This window comes from Cupressus sempervirens, chromosome 7 (assembly GCF_028749045.1).
Source record: "Cupressus sempervirens isolate cs-2001-9-10 chromosome 7, ASM2874904v1, whole genome shotgun sequence".
NCBI lineage: Eukaryota > Viridiplantae > Streptophyta > Pinopsida > Cupressales > Cupressaceae > Cupressus > Cupressus sempervirens.
The window spans coordinates 886,284,530-886,292,045 of record NC_143124.1 but is presented as its reverse complement, the minus strand read 5'-3'; positions in this window follow the sequence as shown (position 1 = coordinate 886,292,045).

The window sequence follows — 7,516 nt, the reverse complement described above, 5'->3', positions numbered from 1 at the left end:
TTGTGGAACCTAAATGGCCCACTCCCACCGCACTAAGCAGATAAACTTAAGTCTTATACGGATATCAAAACACAAGTCATAACCAACATCTAGGTTCAAGGAAACACTTGAAAGAAAACTATCTCAAGGGGTACCAAGACACGAGTATCAAATAATCTCAGAGGCAACAAGACACATAGGAAATCTACTACACAAGTGGGAAAGTGTAGTGCCTGCCCCTAAGTCACATTTCAGTCTTCATTGCCAAACTCTTTTAGGCCAATTTTATACTTGATGTTTAGTAGCATTACTTTCAGATTATTAGATGTTGTTTTACACTCAATTTATTATATGATGAGATGACTTGGTACTCTATATTTCATGCATGTATGATGATTATTCAATGTTTTCAATTATCAATGATGATTAGTTATATGGTTTATTATCACACGTGCTTTCTTATGGATACTTACCCCATACTGCATGTGTATGGTGTGTGTGTTTGTTTTCTTTATGTATGGTGTTTCTGATGTGGTTAAGGAAGGGAGTCATAGTCACCTGCTAGTCGGGATCTACACGATGCACCACTTCATGCCATTGTATGTTTAGCTTAGAATATTGTGTCTGTACATGCGTGAATTTTATGCAGGTTGCAGGTACCGGGTATCGACTTCCCTGTATTGCCAGGATGAGCGTACCCTATCGCATTATCTCAATGGTAAGAGAGGGGAGATAAACTCTTAAGTCCAAATCCTAAACCCTTTAGCCAATTGTCCTAATTGATAATTAGGACAAGTATCTGAGTTAAGTACCCTCCGAATGCATCAAATGATGTTATTTCGTGATTATAACCCTTTTTGTTTGATTTAGTATGTGTTCTTCTATGATGGGTTTTCATATGTTGCTTTATGAGTCCTTGATGTATTTTCTATTAATTAAGTTTAATTAAAAGGATTAATTAATGATTTAATTTAATAGAAAATTATTATGATATTTTAATATTTAATTATATTTAATTAATTGAGAAATTAATTAAATAAAAAGAATTAAATTTGGAGATAAAAGTTTAAGGATAATTTAGAACATTATAATATTTATTTAATTTAATAATAATATATTTAGAGTTCATTTTTAAATAAATGCTAAATATTATTGTTATTTAAGTTAATTAAATATTTTATCAATTAAGTTTCTAAAATAAATTAAAAAGTGAAAATATATTAATTATTAAAAGTTGTAAGATTGCATGATGCAAGCATGTGTTGAAAATAAAGAAATTAAAAGATTAAATAATAGAAATTAATAACGTTATTTTAATTTCATAAAGTGCACATGAGATTAAAGTAATAAATTAATTTAAAATAGAATTCAAGTGGTATATTAAATAAAGTTATTTAATAATTCAACTTAATGTGCATGAAAGTTGAATGCAAAATAAAAGAAAAGATAATAAAGGTTAATTTGGAGTTAACTCAGTTGTGCAAAGAGTCTTCTCGGGTGAATGCACAATTAAGTGCCCCAGTTTGAGGAGAAAAATTGCTTATCTCAACTTTGGGGGTTCATTTTTGAGGGACATGAATTGGGACACATTTTTGGACGGGAATTTTTGGGAGACTACTTTTGGAAGCGAATTTCAGAAGGCTGATACCAAGAAAGTTTTTCAGAAGAAAGTCATTGAAGAGGAACGAATTCTATTACAGTTTTTGGGGATTCCGTATTAGCATCAAGTTCAGGTAGGGTCGTGCATTTGACAACTAAATGATTCATGAAATTCAATATGCTCTGTCTACCTCGTGCTTGAAAGGAAATTGTTTTCTCAGATCTTGTTGCATGAATCTTACCACCCTTCGTTCTAGAATTGTTGCTATTCAATTTCATATGTAAATCTAGATTGAAAAACCTATTTAGAAAACCTCACTTAACAACTGAAAGAAATTAGAATTTGATTTGGGAAGGGGTTTGAAATAAAAATGAAGATTTTAGATAGAAAAATTCGAACAGTTAATAGAATTTTCTCTATCAGATTATAGTTGTAAATGTTATAAAAGAAATAATAATAATAGAAAATTAGAATTAAAAAAAAGAATTTGTTTTCTTAATATTAATGAGTATTTAAAATAACATAAAATAAGAATTATTTATGTATTTAAAACATTATTATAGGAATTGAAAATAAAGTTAAATACACTTTATTGAGGAGAATTTGTTTTTTATAATAAATAAAATATAAAATAATAAAATTCTATTATGTATATATCCTTTGGGAAGGATGGTTTCAATGTTTCAATTTAAAAATAATTATAATAATAATAATAATAATTTAAAGTAATTTAATTGGGGGCGGGGGCCACCATATCCCCACCCCCCACCTACCTGCTGGGCGATGTGACTGACGCTGACACAGGGTACTGCGACGGCGACAGTCCTTGACTGTCGCGGCCGCAGGCCCCTGCAGCAGTGCAGTGGCCGCAGCCTCTTTTAAAAAGGCCGGCGGGCCTTTTCAAATAAACGCATTTCTTTTAAAAATAAAAAAATAAAAAGGGTTTATTAAATTTTATTAATATTGTTTTAATAATAGTTTTTTTTATAATTGGTTAAATTAATACTAATGAAATTTAATAAATTCATTTTAATTTAATTATTAATAATTTTTATTAAATAGTTTTGTTAATTATTAAGTAATTGATAATTGATAAGAAAATTAATATAGTTGTAGGTTTTAATTAAAAGATTTGAATGATTAATTAAATGTTAATTATTTAGTTATTTTATAAATAACTAATAATTAAATGTTAATTATTTAGTTATTTTATAAATAACTAATAATTAACTATATTAACATTGATTTAATTTAATTTAAATATAAAGGGGATTAATTTTGTATTTTACCTAAACATAGAAATGGGTTAATTGAAAAAGAGTAATTGCGAAAACTTATTACTTAAAACATATGTTTAACTGAAAATGGGAACCAATCATTAACTCAACAATATATTGTCAATCAAATTCATACTTTGAAATGAGAACTGAAACTTTACTTTTAACCCTATTGTGTATTTTGAGGTCAACCCAAACTATGAAACAATACTGTCTTGATTATGTTTTGGGGTTGTTTTAGCTTTGACCAGTCTTAGGTTGTTACCAGAGGCTCGGGAGTTTGTGAATGTGAGGTTATGATGATTTGTTCTCGATCTTTTCAAACCAACCAAGGTAATGTGATAGTATGCTCTATGATGGATGTATTTAGTGTTTTTTTTTATTGCTTTCCAGTTTCCTTGTGTGGAGCTGAGGTGTATGTATTGAGATACCTAACTTAACCATTTTCGAGTCTCGATCAGTTATATTGATAACCATTTTTGAGTCTCGATCAGTTATACTTGGATTGCTTTTCGGTTGCTTAAGAGGACTGAAGTGTTTGTTATGTTCTTGATGATGTCATGTTTTGACTTGACCATTTTGGAGTCTTCAATCAGTATTGTAATTTACTATTGGGATACTTTCTGGTTGCTCATTGGAGAACCATTGGATTTTTGTGATCTATCATTGATGCCTTCAGTTGCTGATAGAGAATTGTCGTGGTCATATGATTATTATTTGGTGCTTATCTGTTGCTCATGAAGAACTGATATAAGTTTTGTGGCTTATCTTTTATGATGTCTTTTTAGTTGCTTGTATAGGACTGAGGTGGTTTTATTATGATTCTTTGATTTATGATTTCATGAGCCTAGGGTAGGTTATCTATGTGTAGTGTCGAGAAGTGGCTTGCAATGGGGATCGGGGCCCTAAGAGGCTGCCTGGAGTAACCCATTGTAAGTTGTTTTAATAAGTGAAAACATTTACACTAAATAAGGGAAAATGAACCTAATAAGATAATTGTATGTTCTCTCCCATGCCTTGAGTGCTAGTACAGACTAGGATGGGGTAGAGAGAACGCTTGGTTACGACCTTGCATTCCATAGTATGCCTCGTCAGTACGAGAGGATACTAGTGGCCGCAGGGATCAGTAGGGACCCGGGATTCCTAAGGGATTGCTCGGGTAACTTCTACGTGACTTTTGCGATGACACTTTCCCGCTTGCATATTAGGTTTCCTACGTGTCTTTGTGGTGCCTCTGGGTCTAGATGTCTATCTATGTTGGAACCCTTGAGTTAGTATACTTTTAGGATTTCCAGACTTAGAGAGTACTTGTGTTTGTGTTTTGATACCTTGTTTGGGACTTGAGACTATCTCCTCAACGCGGTGGGAGTGGACCATTTAGGTTCCACGCGGTCGGGTGGTAGTGCTTTTTACTCTTACCATTGAGATCTGTTCCTTGGTCACCGTGGCTGGAGTGTTCGTGATTGGCATTTACCTTCACTATGTTCTTGGATTATTATGATGGATGGTTAGATTTTATGATAGATGTTTTATCATTATGGATGTATTGATGTATCATGTATGGGAATAGTTTCATATATCTTTACTGTACTTTGTATCATGGATTCGTGGAGGTTGATGTATTTCTATTTTTACATATGTATATTCTTTTAAGCCTTTCATACCCTATGACTTGTACAGCGGATGATTGAGCATTCCGAATTAATTTGCCAAGAGGCATTCGGATCCAATGTATATTATGGACATGGGACTTTCTGATTATTCTTTCATATGTATGTGGTAATTGTTAGACTTAGAATTAATTAAATTTAAACGTGACTCAACGTCTTGGGATCTTTAAGAAATGTAACTTGCGATGTATGGTTGTCGATGATTACATGTTATTGCTTCCGCTACTATGTGTTTGATGTGTATGTTATACTTTCTAACTTTAAAAAAAAAAAAAATGTTTAGCAAACTTAGTGAAACTTTAAGTTAATTCTTTTGGATCCCTTGGCGGGGCGTTACAGAAAGTGTCATCGCATGAGCCAACTCTAAGGTTACCTGGGTAGCCACTATGGACTCCAACCCCCTAGTGTCTCTATGCAGCATCAATATCCTTTTGTACAGATAAGACATACTAACAAGTCAACTCTAAGGCTACACTGGTAGTACCTTAGGACTCCAGACCCCCTAGTGACTTTATGTGGCACCTTATATTATTAACTTATTTTAACCCATTTAATGAAATATTATCACTTATTAAAATAACCTACAATGGGTTATCCGACAGCCTCTTTAGGGCCTCGACCTCCATTGCAAGCCACATCCCAACGTGACATATAGATAACCTACCCAAAGCTTAGCAAAAGCAGAAGGTCTCATACAACCATACATCGCACTCTAGTTCTTAAACAAGCAACTGGAAAGTGCTAAAATATCATTATTCAACATCACAGATTTCACCAATACAATCATCCTAGAAAGACTAATCCAAAGTCAAGTAAACATAAACCAAACCATGACATAACATGACATCACCAAAAACAAATCACATAATCACCTCAATCATATACAAGCAGTTGGGAAGCAATCCAAAGATAACTGATCAAAGACTTAGAGGTTATATCAGATAAGTCACACTATTCACTTCAGTTTCACACAAGAACACTGAAAAGCAATAACAACCAACAAATCAAACTCATCGTAGAACACACATGACATATCGCCATTCTCAGTTATAAAAGATTGTATATAAAATATCATCATGACATCACAGAACAAACCTCCAAGTCTCTGGTAAACATCCTAACTAGTCAAAGTACTAAGTCAACCCTGAACCCCAAATCATACAATACAACATACATCAAAAAAGTACATAAAAATGTAACTTCCATAATTCATTCAATTTTGAAAAATACATAAGTTCAATTTTCACTATAGGTTTTCAAGTTTTCATTTTCATTTTCAAATATTACAAATCTAGTAAAGTTCTCAGATCCACACGAGTCTCAACACTCAACAAACCATAACAAATTGTTTAAACATAAAACCACACACATCTCATCAAAATATTTTAACCATTTATTTTCATAGTTCATTAGGTTTTCAAAACATAAAGGTTTGGTATACAATTAGGGTTTTAGTTTTCATTTCCAAGTATTACAGTTGATAATATTTTCGATTTCAATCAAGGTTTTAGTTCTCATCTTTTCAAAGTATTATACTTGTTAAGGTTTTTGAATAATTAAAAGATATAATCAATCTCCCAAAATAATAAAAATCATTTCCATAAAGACATCATCAAGTAAAATTCAAGTTTACTTTAAAATAATTATTTTCAAAATTTCTATTATCAATTTACTTTTCAAATCTATTTTAATACTCAAAAATCCTTAGTTTAAATATTATTAAAATTCAACAATAATCAATTAAATTATTAATGATAATAATTATTTACTATTAATAAAATAATTTAGATCAATTTATTAATAAGATAATTACTTATCTATCAACAAAATTATTATTATTATTAAAAATAACAATATTTATATCATTTAATAATTAATAATAAAAATCTTATTTAATATTTAATAATTATACTAAATATTACTAATTATTAATATTAAAATATTATTAAAAACTATTACTAACATATAATATTAATAAAGTATTTAACAATTATTAAAAATTATTAAAAACAATAAATAAATAAAAACTAAAATTGAAACTTACCCAACACTATTTTAAAGCTCGCAAGCTTGGCATGGGTGTTGCAACAAGTCTGCGTCAGCAGCAAGCCTATCGTACACAACCTTAACTATCGGTGGCAAGGGGAAGGTAAGGAGGAAGGTGGGTGGGGGGTTGGTGGGCCCACCCACCATCTCACAAGAATTTTTTAAATTATTTTCTTTATAAAAACATTAAAATAGAACGAGGTCCTTCCCCCCCCCCCCCCCCCCCCCCCCAAAAAAAAAAAAAAAAAAACAGTAACTTCATGTTTTCTAAAAAAATGATATGTGATAAAAATTAGCATAGTAAATATTTTACTGTGATAATTTTTATTAACATGTTTTTTTTAAAGTTTTATTATCACCCTATTGAGCATTAAGGTTTTATTTTACCCCATCCCAAGATCACTCAAACATGTTAGGCAACAAACTTGAATTCCTAATGTTGATTGTCTTAGTAAGCATTGTAGAAATGAACTTCCTCATCAAGGGTTGGGAGTTCACTCTACCTCTTACCTCTTAAATCAAAGAGAGAAATTCACAAGCCTTAGGCTAGAAGTTCAATCATTGATGTACACCAATTATATGTCATGGGTTAGATGTCAATTTAACTTCTTTACATATTCCAAAAAGAATTCATGAATCAAGAAGTTTGATTTGTGAGGATCTAATTTCCCTAGTTAAATTTGCAAAGAGAAACATGGTTAGGAATTGAGACTCAATTGTTCATAATTTTATTTTCAATTATGAACAAATAAGCGTTACAACACACATGTTGAACAACGACGATGGTTTAGTGCATTTTGGGGCTCATGGATCAACTACCTTATATTGTCCACCAAAATAATATTGAACACTAAACTTAAGAGGGCCAAAGCCTAATTTTCCCTTAACATAATTCAAAAAAACTTTTGGCATCAATATTAGTTGGCATTAATGATATGTCCAAC